At 42.5% G+C, this 14,439-nt stretch overlaps 1 pseudogene; it reads right to left on the reverse strand.

Annotated features, from left to right (window-relative positions):
• Positions 1-794: 794 nt before the first annotated feature.
• On the reverse strand, positions 795-3,867 carry LOC110287341 (nucleolar and coiled-body phosphoprotein 1 pseudogene; annotated as a pseudogene).
• Between the last annotated feature and the right edge of the window lie 10,572 nt (positions 3,868-14,439).

Raw genomic sequence — 14,439 nt, forward strand, 5'->3', positions numbered from 1 at the left:
TATATTGATTTCAATAGTGACTGTACAAATTTTCAATCCCACCAGCAATGGATGAGTGTTCCCCTTGCTCTACATTCTCACCAGCATGAACTCTCATTTGTTTGATTGATCTTAGCCAGTCTAACAGGTGTAAGAATCTCAAGGTAGTCTTTTTTTTTTCATGAACCATTCATTTTATTTTATTTTATTTTATTTTATTGTATTTTATTAAGACACAGAGATTTGACCATGCAGACTTCCTCAAGGACCTGCCACAGACAGACAGCTTTTAGCAGGTTACCAGGTGACCATGGAAACCAAACAAGGGAGGCGACATGTGGTGCCTTTATTTTTCATACATGAAACCTGGTGTCTGTTCTCACCGGCCAACTAGAGTGCTCTCCCCTATCCCTTCCCTCACTCTATCTGAGCTCTGCCAGTGGTCACATCCTATGGCTTTATAATCTACTCCCTTTGCCCAGGAATTTCTCTGCTCATTCACTTCCTGCCGTGGTGGAGATCATACTTGGTCTATGAATGCCAAGGGAGCACACTGTCACTCAGCTATGCCTCCCAGCCCCCTGGCTAGTCTATACCAGTATCACCATAGTTAAGATACTAATAATCATTTCAGTGGACCAATTTAAACAGGACATAATTACTTCCATGTACCAACTTCAAGACAAAACAGTCCTGCTCAGACCCCTCCCAACCTCACTGTTCTGTCTCCTGCCTCGTCCCTTCCCCCTCCTCTTCCCCCTCTCCTTCTCCCTCCCCTCCTCCTTCTCCTTCTCCTCCTCCTCCTTACCACCACCACAGGTTCACAGGATGTATCCACTACACCTATTTCACACCAAGACTCAGAGGTTAGTCAGTTCCACTTCCTTGACCATGACTCAACCATGCAGGAATTTACCATTCTGCTCTTGATGATGTTTAAAAAAGAATCAAATACATTCAGGAACTTAATATCCAACAGTCAAGTAACAGTCAAGTTGTTGCAAATGCCTCTCAATGTCAGAAAAGCTTACTTTGAAATTAAAACTAAAAAGTACTGTAAACATGTAGCAGTAATAGCTACTGAGAACAAAACGAAGACAGTTGCATGGAACTCACACACTGGAGAATCCTGCCTGTCACTTAGTAGGATACTGTACCAAGAACTGCAATTGTATCCCCCGAAGTTGGTAGATCCACGAGGCTTCTGGAAGCTTCTGTCAGGCCCAATTGAGGAAGATGAGCACAGGGCATGCTTAGCAGACAAACATCACAAGACTGACTGACATTGGTACCACTTGAAGGGAGGAGGGATCAAATATGGGTCTGCGCACTCACATAAATAGAATTCTCCAGTAGGGAAACATTACCACCTGACATTTTGCTTTGCTTTAGGCAATAGCTAAGGTTGTAATCTGTGGAACTCATCTCTGAAAATCACAACAAAAATCTGTATGACATGATTTAATATAAAATATACAGATTTCTCAGTATGAAGACCCACAAAACAGGAAGGCAATTGACAAGCAAATGGATTTCTTTAAAAAAAATAAATAAAATCCTTGATTATCCTTGACAATCAATACTCAAAAACAAACCTGTCCAGAAGTAGGAGCATGAGATGACTGCAGACTGGAATGCCTCAGGACCTGCTCCACACTGTCCTTGCCACAATTCTCTCCTAATAACACTGAGTTTCTGGATCCATTGGAGGTGAGTGCCAACCTCTCAACACCACCCTTCCTCTGCCAAGATGACCACAGGTCACTCACTGTCAAACTTGACGGAATTGACCTGGACGGAGATGGAGCCTCTGCCTCGCTGCTTCTTCTTCATTTTTTCAAGCCGGAAGGACTTGCCTTTGGTGAACTTCAGAGCCTGATTGGCACGCTCGCCCCAGTCTCCAGCTGCACCTCGCTTGGCATCAAAGGAATTGTCTGCTACTCGAGAGCCCACCTCAATCTCCTTCTCCCTGACCCTTGGGAAAGGGGAAGATGCCCTTTTTTCTCCCTTCTTCCTTTTTGGAAACGCATTGGGTATCTGGAGCTTAACTTTCTTCGCTTGAGGAGTTGCTGCTTCAACCGCTGTCTCATTCTGCTTCCGTTTCTTGCCTGAACCTGGCTTGGTCCAGGCTGCCTTTTTCTTCTCTTCTGTTTCTTCTTCTTCCTCCTCCTCCTCCTCCTCACTTTCCTTGCCTGCTTTTCTATTCTGAGAAGTTGGAGTGACACTGGCCTTGCTTGCCTGGGATTTAGGCGTAGCCTTGCCCTTGGGCTTCTTTTTCTCTTCTTCACTGGAGTCTTCTGAGGAGCTGCTGCAGCTGCTCTCCACTTTCTTTCCAGGGGCTTGTTTGGGAACGGCTGTCTTCTTAGCTGGAGGCTTAGGTGTCTCTTCTTCCTCTTCACTGCTGGAACTATCTGAGTCAGAGCTGCTGTCCCCAGCAGCCTGAGGAGCCTGTTTGGCCAGTGCTGCTTTAGCAGTCACCTTGGCCTTGGGGGTTGTCACACTTTTCTTGGTGGCCTCCTCCTCACTGGAGCTGCTATTGGCCTTCCTGTTCTGAGCTTTCTGGCCACCTCCTGCAGGCTGCTTAGGAGTTGCCACTGCCTTTGCTGCAGATGGCTTGGGAGTGACAGCTAGCTGCTTAGGAGTTGCCATGGCCTTTGCTGCAGATGGCTTGGAAGTGACAGCTGGCTTGCTTAAGGGACTCTTGGTGGTACTGACTGGCTTGGCAGGAGCTTCATCCTCAGAACTGTCAGAATCTGAGCTGTCGGAAGAGCTCTCTGCTTTCTTCTTCACCGGAGCTGGTTTGGCAGGTGTCTTGGAGACCACCGTCTTAGCTGGAGGTTTTTTCTCTTCCTCAGAACTTGAATCAGACTCATCACTGCTGTCTGCAGGCCTTGTCTGTGCAGCAGCTTTCTTTGGAGCCTGGGCTCCCGAGGAGGACTTCTTTGGTAAAGGAACAGAAGGCGGTGGAACTGAACTGTAGGGAGCTGCTTTTTTCTTCATGGTTTTTTTCTGTTCCTCTTCCTCTTCACTGGATGAATCTTCACTGCTAGAACTCTTTTGGGTAGGGGCAGCAGCTACTTTCACTGGTGCCTTGGCCACGACTTGCTTTTTAGGTGCAGTTTTCTTTGGAGGTGCGGCTGCCTTCTCTTCCTGCGAGCCATCACTGCTGTTGCTGCTGCTGCTGCTACTGCTGCTGCTGCTGCAGCGGCGGCGGCTGTGGCTTCTGGCTGCTTTGTCATTGGCTACTTTAGGCTGTGTTTTCGCCGGTGTACCTTGTTTGGCTGGGGCTTTAGTCGGAGCTTTAGCTGCCACAGCTGTCTTTGGCTTCTGAGTCTGTGGTGCTTCATCCTCTGAGCTTGAGTCAGACTCGGACTCAGAGCTCTCTGCTTTCTTCGGAGGAGGTCTGGCTGCCTTGGCTTGGGGCTTAACTGCTTTCTGCTGGACATGCTTTTTCGTTTTGTCCTCTTCCTCCTCGTCATCACTGGATTCTTCACTACTGCTGCTCTCTGAAGCTTTGGCTGCTGCCTTCCCAGCACGCTGAGGCACACCGGCTCGCTTGGCAGGTGCAGCAGCCTTCTGTGTGGAAAGTCCTTGGGCTTTGTCCTCTTCCTCACTGCTATCCTCACTGCTGTCACTGGAAGAAGTCTCTTTCTTAACCTTCTTGGTCACTGGTCTATTTGACTGTAATTTCACCGTTGGGGCTTTGGTGGACTTGAGCCAGAAGCTATAGATGTCCAAGAGGGAAGAGGCATTGGCGTCTTGCTGCGTAGCGCCTGTCGCTTTTGCAAATTTACTGGCCACCTCCGAGAGTTGGTTGTCTCTCAGAAAGCCGAGCACAAGGGGATAAAGGTCGCTGGGTACCACGCGGCGCAAGCCAGTATCCGCCATACTCCCAGTAAAACGCGTCACTACCGTTGCGCTCGCTCGCAGCACGGCACGACTTAGGAACTCCAAAGCACGACCAGGGTAGGGGGGCCCAGTGTCGTCATCACGTCACTCCGCGCGCGCGCGCGCGCGCAGCGGAAAGTGGCCTCAACGTAGTTTTCTTTCTTTTTTTTTTTATTACATATTTTCCTCAATTACATTTCCAATGCTATCCCAAAAGTCCCCCATACCGCCCCCCACTCCCCTACCCACCCATGATTTATTTGCATTTCCCTGATGGCTAAAGATGCTGAACATTTCTTTGTTTCTCAGACATTTGAGATTCCTCTACTTAGAATTTTCAATTTAGATCTGTGCCCCATTTTTAGTTGGATTATTTGGTTTTCCGATATCTAGTTTGAGTTCTTTTTATATTTTAGATGTGAACACGCTGTCAGGTGTAAAATTGATGATAATCTTTTCCCATTCTGTAGGCTGCCTTTTTGTCCTACTGATCGTGTCTTTTGCCTTACAGAAGCTTTTCAGTTTCATGAGGTCCTATTTATTAATTTTTGATCTTAGAGCCTGTGCTATTAGTGTTCAGAAAGCTGTCTCCTGTACCAGTGAGTTCAAGGCTATCTCCCACTTGCTCTTGCGATGCATATCCATTTAAATTATCTAATATTTATGCTAATGAAGACAGGAGAGTCATAAATGGAGATTAAAAATCTGCTAGCTTTGTGAGGTAATTTTACCTTCTTAGCTATATACAAAATGTCTATTTACAAACCTGATTCTACAACTAAACTGCTAGCTCTTTAGAAATCTCTATCTGTATCTACCTTTCTCACGAGCTCCCCAAATCCAAGAGGGCTTCCTTACTCTCTTTCATAGAATACTATTTTACTTGTGTCCTGCCAGTTGCTTCCCTGTTTTTCCTGTAAGCCCCCTCCCCCCAAAAAATCCTATCTCTTACCCAGGGCTCCTTCTATGAAGGCTCTTCCAAACTAAAAGAGAACGAACTCTCAAAGGTCCAATTGCTATAAAAAGAAGTCTCTAGCTCCTCCCCTATACCCTTGGAAGTCTGAACCACATCATGGGCATGGTGGAGGAAGGAGACTCTAAGCCAAGTTCAGTAGGGGCTGGACAATTTCACCTTTAGAGTGACCACAAGACCTCTCCCGAGCAATTTGTCTTAAAATAGGCAGGAAGTTGCCATTATTACATTATTGGGTATATTTGCACCAATGTTCATGAGGGGAAATGGTCTGTAATTCTCTTTCTTTGTTGAGTCTTTGTATGGTTTAGGTATGAGGGTGGCTGTGGCTTCATAAATTGAATTGGGAAAATATTCTTTCTGTTATCCAGTTTCAAGGGATGAGACACTTTCTTCTGACCTCCTCAGAGGCAGATTCGTGGTGTACATACATGCAGGCAAAACACCTATACATATAAAATAAAAATAAATGTTTTACTACTAATAATGAAAGTCAGGTGCCATAGAAGCTAGGTAGAATGATGATTGCAAGAACTGTGGCTTGAGGAAAGGTAAGAAAATGTTAGGCAGATGCTACAAATTTTTAGTTATTAAATGACTCACATTAATAATGCTATGCATTTGTTGAGCAGTGGTAGCACAGGCCTTTAATCTAATCACTTGGGAAGCAGAGGCAGCTAGATCTTTGTGAGTTTGAGGCCATTCAGGTCTACAGAGTGCGTTCCAGGACAACCATGGTTATAGAGAAAAACCCTTTTCTTGAAAGAAATGAATAATAGTAATGATAGTAATAGTTAATAATAATGCTATCTACTTAAAATCTTGTGTAGAGATTTTAAATATTTTCAGCGTACATGTACAGAGAAAAGTAACAGAATACCAGACACACCTTTAATCCCAGTAGAAGAAAGTGTATCTCTCTGAGTTCAAGGCCAGCCTGCCTGGTTTATATAGCAAATTCCAGAAGAGCTAGAACTACATAGAGAGACCATGTTTCACTGCCCCTCTAAAAAGATGATGTATATACCCACTAATTTGATTGTGCCAATAATTGTACTGCAATCAAGCAATCACATTGCATTCTTGAAACATGTGTTATTTAGTTATTATTATACTCAATAAACCTGGGAAAATAATTAAAATGTAACAGACTACACACACACTTTTTTTAAATTACTAGATTTCCTGGAGGCCATGCCAGCACTAGGGCCCCCATGTAAGAGCCCACTCCATGCCCTATGCCCCAATTCCTCTTAAAGCACATCCAATACATGCAAACTGCACAATATCCCCTGGACTGTATATCCCATAACTTTGGCAGAACATGACTGCTTTCCCATAAACCATGCAGGTACTAGTAACCACAGAGGCAACATTGGCAGCCAAAATCCCAGATGTCATATAAGTCTCCCTCTCCCTCTCCCTCTCCCTCTCCCTCTCCCTCTCCCTCTCCCTCTCCCTCTCCCTCTCCCTCTCCCTCTCCCTCTCCCTCTCCCTCTCCCTCTCCCTCTCCCTCTCCCTCTCCCTCTCCCTCTCCCTCTCTCTCTCTCTCTCTCTTTCTCTCTCTCTCTCTCACACACACACATAAACACACACAAAAAAAAAAAAATCAGAGACACCCTACTGAACCTGAAGACTTGCTAACCACCAGAAACCCAGACCACTCAGGCCAGAAGTCAGAGAGGAAACAGAAACCAAGGGGAAAACATCAGAAAAAAAAAACTCTCTCATAAAAAATAACTCAGAAATCAGCACTTAAACCTATAATAACCGCCCCCCCCAAAAAATACAAGTTCACTAGATGCCAACGTACGAAGTGAAACAACAGCCAGGGCAATATAGCACCACCAGATCCCAGCTGTCCTACAGGAAAATACAATCAAACAGGTGAAGGAAATGAATAAATGTGTTCAAAACATAAAAATGGAAATAGAAGCAATAAAGAAAACACAAACTGAGGGGATCCTAGAGATAGAAAACCTAGGGAAGAGAACAGGAACTACAGATGCAAGCATCACCACCAGAATACAAGAGATGGAAGACAGAATCTCAGGTGCAGAAGATATGATAAAAGAAATTGATGCATCAGTCAAAGAAAATGTTAAATCTAAAAAGTTCCTGACCAAAAAAAAAAAAAAAAAAAAAAAAAACAGTAAATCTGAGACACTATGAAATCACCAAACATAAGAATAATAGAAATTGGAAAAAGAAAAGATTCCCAGCTCAAAGTTCCAGAAAATATCTTTAACAAAATCATAGGAGATAATTTCCCTAATCTAAAGAAAGAGATGCCTATAAATGTACAATAAGCTTACAGAACATCAAATAGATTAGAACAGAAAAGAAAATCCCCTGCCACATAATCATCAAAATACTAAATTTACAGAAAGACTGCAAGGAAAATAGGTCAAGTAACATACAAAGGCAGGCTTATCAGAATTACACCTGACTTCTCACCAGAGACTCTAAAAACCAGAAGGGCCTGGCAGGTGTCTTACAGTCTCTAAGAGCTCAAAGAGGCCAGCAAAACTTTCAATCACGATCAACAGAGAAAAAAGCAATTCCATAACAAAACCAAATTTAAACAATATCTTCCCACTAATCCATCCCAACAGAGGATTCTAGAAGGAAAACTCCAACCCAAGCATGTTAAGTAAACAAAAGAAGACACAAGAAATAATTTTACACACTACCACCACCACCACCAAAATAACAGGAATTAACAATCATTGGTCATTAATAACTTTCAACATCAATGGACTCAATTCCCAAGTAAAAAGACACAGGCTAACATAATAGATGGGACCCATCATTCTGCTGCATACAAGAAATGCACCTCAGCGACAAAGATGAACATTATCTCAGAGTAAAGGGCTGGAAAAAGATTATCCAATCAAGTGGATCCAAGAAGTATTGGATATTAGAATTAATATCCAATAAAATGGACTTTCAACCAAAAGTTATCAAAACATACTCATCAAAGGAAAAATCCACCAAGATGAAGTCTCAGATCTGAACATCTATGCCCCAAATGCAAGGGCACCCACATTCATAAAAGAAACTTTACTAAAGCTCAAAACACATTAAATCCCAGACAATAATAGTGAGAGACTTCAACACCACACTTTCACCAATGGAAAGACCATTGAAACAGAAATTAAACAGAGACACCGTGAAAGTCATAGATGTTGTGAGCCATATGGATTTAACAGAAATCTACAGAACCTTCCACCCAAAACCAAAACAATATATCTTCTTCTCAGCACCTTACAGAACCTTCTCCAAAATCATCCATATAATCGGACAGAAAGCAAGCCTCAAGAGATACAAAAAGATTGAAATAACACCATGCATCTTATTAGACCACCATGGGTTAAAGATGAACTTTAACAACAACAGAAACAACAGAAAGCCTACAATTTCATAGAAACGGAACAACTCTACTCAATGATAACTTGGTCAGGGAAGAAAGAAAGAAAGAAAGAAAGAAAGAAAGAAAGAAAGAAAGAAAGAAAGAAAGAAAGAAAGAAAGAAAGAAAGGAAAGAAAGGGAAAGGGAAAGGGAAAGGGAAAGGAAAGGAAAGGAAGAAAAGAAAGAAAGAAAGAGTTTCTACAGTTCAATTAAAATGAAGACAGCATACCCCAAACTTATGGGACACAATGAAAGCAGTGCTAAGAGGAAAGTTCATAGAACTAAGTGCCTTCATAAAGAAATTAGAGAGACCTCATAGTAGCAACTTTTAATTGGTTATTTTATTTATTTACATTTCAAATGTCCCCCTTCCTGGTTTGCCCTCCACAAACCCCCAGCCCATCCCCCTGCCTTTATGAGGGTGCTTCCCCATCCACCCACCCACTCCTGCCTCATTGCCTTAGCATTCCCCTACACTGGGTCATGGAGCCTCTACAGGACCAAGGGCCTCCCATTAATGCCAGATAAGGCCATCCTCTACTACATATATATCTGAAGCCATAGGTCCCTCCATGTGTACTCTTTGGTTGGTAGTTTAGTCCCTGGGAGCTCTGGGGGGTCTGGTTGGTTGATATTGTTGTTCTTCCTATGGAGTTGCAAACCCCTTCAGCTTCTTCAGTCCTTTCTCTAATTCCTCCATTGGGGTCCTCGTGCTCAATCCAATGGTGGGTATGAGCATCCACCTCTGTATTTGTCAGGGTCTAGCAGAGCCTCTCAGAGGACAGCTATACCAGGATCCTGTCAGCAAGCACTTAATGGCATCAGCAATAGTGTCTGGGTTTGGTGTCTGCACGTGGGATGGATACCTAATTGGAGCAGTCTCTGAATGTCCTTTCCTTCACTCTTTGTCCCTTCATTTCCTTTAGACAGGAACAATTCTGGCTTAAAATATTTGAGATAGGTGGGTGGCCCTATCCCTCAAAGGGGGGGGGGGGCATGCCTATCCACTAGCAACTTAACAGCACACGTAAAACCTCTAGAACAACAACAACAAAAAAGCAAACGCAGCCAAGAAGTGTAGATGGCAAGAAATTATCACACTCGGGGCTGAAGTCAATAAAATAGAGGCCGGGCAGTGTTGTCGCATGCCTTTAATCCCAGCATGTGGGAGGCAGAGGCAGGTGAATTTCTGAGTTCAAGGCAAGCCTGGACTACAGAGTGAGTTCCAGGACATCCAGGGCTACACAGAGAAACCCTGTCTCAAAAAAAAAAAACACAAGAGAAAGAAAGAAAGAGAGAGAGAGAGAGAGAGAGAGAGAGAGAGAGAGAGAGAGAAAGGAAGGAAGGAAGGAAGGAAGGAAGGAAGGAAGGAAGGAAGGAAGGAAGGAAGGAAGGAAGGAAGGAAGGAAGGAAAAGAAAAAGAAACAAAAATGATACAAATAATTAATGAAACAATATAAATGTAATTGAATAAAAATTACATTTATTCGCCTGATGTAATTGTCATTTCAGATGTTTACTGCCCCAGTCTGCTAAACCAGGCCTAGTCCTGGAAGCTTCTAGCCTCTATGCCATCTAATCTAGACCTGGAATATTTTCAGCCACTAAGACTTACTGCTGAATAAACTCACCTTTCTAGTTTTCTCTTAACTTTGGAAGGCTGGCCAATTCAGCTGCTCTGACTCAAACTCCTCTCCATGCTAACTGATTCAACCTGGCTTCTCTGTTGGCCTTTCCTGAATTCTATTGCTTGGCCTCAAACTAACTCTGGCAATATGTTCTAATCTTCTAGCCCCTACTCACTTTCTGGCTCATTCTGTTTCACCTGTGTCCAGCTTGTTCTCTCTTCAATCTATCTCTGTAAAAGTCTCCCAGTAAAACTGCCTTCTTCTTTCTCTGCAAATCCCCAAAGTGGCTTACCTTCCTCTCTCTTCTTGTGAGCATTGGGCATATCCTTTCTGTCAAATCTTTCTCTGATTTATCACTTTGTCTGCCAATCAGACATCACTTTCAAACATGGATACTTCCTTCTACAACCTTTAACTTGACCGTTTGTGATGAAAGGTGTGAACAATTTTTTACAGATGTTGAAAGAGCAATTCTCAATTTCATATGGAAAAAAAACAGGATGGCCAAAACAATCCTAAACAATAAAAGAACTGGAGGAATCACCATCCCTGACCTCAAGCTGTACTACAGAGAAATAGTGATAAAATACACATTGTATTGGCACAGAAATATACAGGTTTATCAATGGAATGGAATAGAATAGAAGACCTAAAAATAAACGCACACACATATGGACACTTGATTTTTGGCAAAGAAGCCAAAACAATACAATGGAAGAAATAAAACATCTTCAACAAATGGTGTTCGTCTAACTGAATGTCTGTATGTAGAAGCCCAACTGGATAAAGGAACTCAACATAAAACTAAATACACTAAATCTAATAGAAGAGAAAGTAGGAAAGAGCCTCAAACTCATTGATATAGGTGACAACTTGAACAGAACACAAATGGCTCACACTCTAAGATTAAGAATTGGATATCTGGGCTGGAGAGATGGCTCAGCTGTTAAAGGCTGGGCTCACAACCAAAAATATAAGAATTGGGTATTGCCAATTTGTTAAACGCATGGAACTCAAGAAGAACGAAGACCAAAGTGTGGACACTGTGCCCCTTCTTGGAATTGGGAACAAAACACCCATGGAAAGAGTTACAGAGATAAAGTTTGGAGTTGTGAAGAAAGGATGGACCATCTAAAGACTGCCATATCCAGGGATCCATCCCATAATCAGCTTCCAAACGCTGACACCATTGCGTACACTAGCAAGATTTTGCTGAAAGGACCCAGATATAGCTGTCTCTTGTGAGACAATGCCGGGGCCTAGCAAACACAGAAGTGGATGCTCACAGTCAGCTATTGGATGGATCACAGGGCCCCCAATGGAGGAGCTAGAGAAAGTACCCAAGGAGCTAAAGGGAACTGCAATCCCATAGGTGGAACATTATTATGAACTAACCAGTACCCCAGAGCTCTTGACTCTAGCTGCATTTGTATCAAAAGATGGCCTAGTCGGCCATCACTGGAAAGAGAGGCCCATTGGACTTGCCAACTTTATATGCCCCAGTACAGGGGAATGCCAGGGCCAAGGGGTGGGGGTGGGGGGGTGGAGGACTGGGGGGGGGGTGTATTGGGGACTTTTTGGATAGCATTGGAAATGTAATTGAGGAAAATACCTAATTAAAAAAAAACTTTTCTTTTTTAGGCAAAAAATAAATAAATAAATAAAATAATTGGGTATCGCTCTACCTCAGGACCCAGCTATAACACTCCTGGGCATATACTCAAAAGATGTTCCACCATCCCACAAGAACATTTGCCTATATTTATAGCAGCTTTATTCACAATAGACAGAACCTGGAAATAACCTAGATGAGGGAAATAACCCTCAACTGAAGAATAGATACAGAAAATGTGACACATCTACACAACGGAAATACTATTCAACTATGAAAAACAAAGACATCAAATGTATGGAACTAGAAAATATCATCCTGAGTGAGATAAACCAGACCCAGAAGACATAGTGTGTACTCACTGATAAGTGCATATTAGTCATAAAGGACAACCATGCTATAATCCACAGACCCAAAGAAGCAAAGTAACAAGGAGGGCTGGGGGCAGGGTTCATGAATCTCACTAAGAAAGGGAAATAGGATACATATCTATTTCCTCCCCTCTACAGAGGGGAGGGGACTAGACCAGAGTATGGATGGGCAAGGGAATGGGAACTGGAGGGATGAGTTTGGTGGAGAACAGACAGAGAGGGTACTGGGAGAGATTACTAGATGGAGGTGGTGGTGTCTCTGGGACGAGCTAGAAAACTAGGCCAATGGAAACTGCCAGAAATCTGAGGGTGACTCTGGCAAAGACTCCTAGCAATGATGGATATGGAGCCTGAGCTGGCCATCTCTTATAACCAGGCCAAGACTTCCAATGGAGGGTTTGGAACACCAACCCAACCACAAAACCTTAGACCCACAATTTGTCCTGCCTACAAGATGTGCAGGGATAAAAGATGAAGCAAAATTTGAAGGAAAAGCCAACCAATGACTGGATTTGCTTGAGACCCATGCTGTGAAAAAGCCTACCCCTGGCACTGTTATGATATTCTGCTATACTTGCAGACATGAGCTTAGCATAACCATGATCAGAGAGGTTTCTTCCAGTAACTGATAGAAACAGATCCACAGAAAGACATCAGGCAGAGCTTGGGTAATACTACGGAAGGAGGTGAAGAAGAACTAAAAGAGCCAGAGAGGTCAAAGACACCACAATAAAACCTACAGAATCAACTAACCCGAGCAGATAGGAGCTCACGGAGAACTGAACAACTAACCAGCAAGCATGCATGGGACTGATCTAGGCCCTGTGCACATATGTCACAGTTATGCAACTGGGTCTTCATGTGTGACTCCTCAACAATAGGAGCAGGACATATCTTTGTCTGACTCTCTTGTCCTTGGTCTTTGGATCCCTCTCCCTTAACTGAGCTGCCTTGTCTACCCTCAATAGAAGATGGTGTACCTCATCCATCTTACTGCAACATGAAATGGAAGACAGGCTGATATGCATGGGAGGCCTCCCCTTTTCTGAAAAGCGAGGAGGAGTGGATGGAGGTTCGTGAGGAGGGAAAGAATAGGAGGGGGGTAGGGAAACTGTAGTCAGGGTGTGGATTAAATTAAGTAATTTTTAAAATTCTAGGATCCCTTCTCAGCCTTTTGGCTAAGATCAAGTGTAAAAAATTCTAGGAGACTATCCTGATCTCCTTAGGGTTAACAAAGGTTTATAAAACAGGTAACAAAATATTTGAATTAAGGCAAAGTTTTTATGTTTGATATCTATCAGAAATATGTTAATTATGAATATAGCTGCACATGTACATTCACATAACTCAGTTGCTTCCAGCCCAGGATAAAAATATAAGGCTTTCTCTCTGACCTGGAATGTTTTTTACCATTATCTATTAATTATACAACACATGGTACCTTTTATTTGGATTAAGACCTTACATACAAGATATTGATTTTGCAATACACAGGATTGTAGGTATAGCTCAGTACTAAAGCACTCATCTAGTGTGCTCGTGGCCTTCCTTTGATTTCTAGCGCCTCAAAAAATGTAATTAAGTATATAATCATACGTTGGTAAAGCTATCTCAAGGTCAATTATATTTGTTACACAAATTAAGTATATAGCATTGAGAAACAAAAGACCCACCTTGTAGAAGCTTATGCAAATTTGGACCATCATTGAACATATCAAAGAAGTAATTTTCACATTCAGACTGTGATATTTCTTTCTAAAAGTAACAAGAGAGGGGGGCTGGTGAGATGGCTCAGTGGGTAAGAGCACCCGACTGCTCTTCCAAAGGTCCAGAGTTCAAATCCCAGCAACCACATGGTGGCTAACAACCATCCGTAATGAGATATGGTGCCCTCTTCTGGAGTGTCTGAAGACAGCTACAGTGTACTTACATATAATAAATAAATAAAAAAAAATAAAAAAACAAGAGAATGCAAAGAAATGTGGAGAAATTAAGCCCAAAAGCCTCAACAAAATTCTGAATAAAGATGTCATCTATTGTAGAAGAAAATAGAGGCTGACGACAAAACCAGTTCTGTTACCTACTACATTAAAATTTAATTCTAGTTTTTTGCCTGATTTTTTTCCTGATTCAATTCTGAAAGATACAAAAGTATAAATAGTGAAGACTTGGTTGGACCCATTGTTTTCTCTGTAAACCAGGGAGGGTTGTTTAACACAAAACAAACAGTTCAAAGAAGAATCAAGCCACAGACATAGATCTAGAGCATTGGACTGAGTAGTTAAATGGTTTTCATCATGGGATAAAGGGGACAATCGAATATATTTTTTCTTTTTAGATATATATTTTTGTGTACGAGTTTTTTTACTTGCATGTATGTAGGTGAAACACATGCATGTAGTACCCATAGACACCAGAAGAGGGCAACACATCGTCTGCAGTTACAGATGCTTGCTTAGGAGTATTGGAAAATGAACCCAAATCCTCTGGGAAAACAATCATACAATCATACTCTTAACCACTAAACCATCACTCTAGCCCCAACAATTGAGTTTATATGCAAAATGAGCTAGCACA

This window comes from Mus caroli, unplaced genomic scaffold (assembly GCF_978045245.1).
Source record: "Mus caroli unplaced genomic scaffold, Mus_caroli_1 scaffold_5, whole genome shotgun sequence".
NCBI classification, from domain to species: Eukaryota; Metazoa; Chordata; class Mammalia; order Rodentia; family Muridae; genus Mus; species Mus caroli.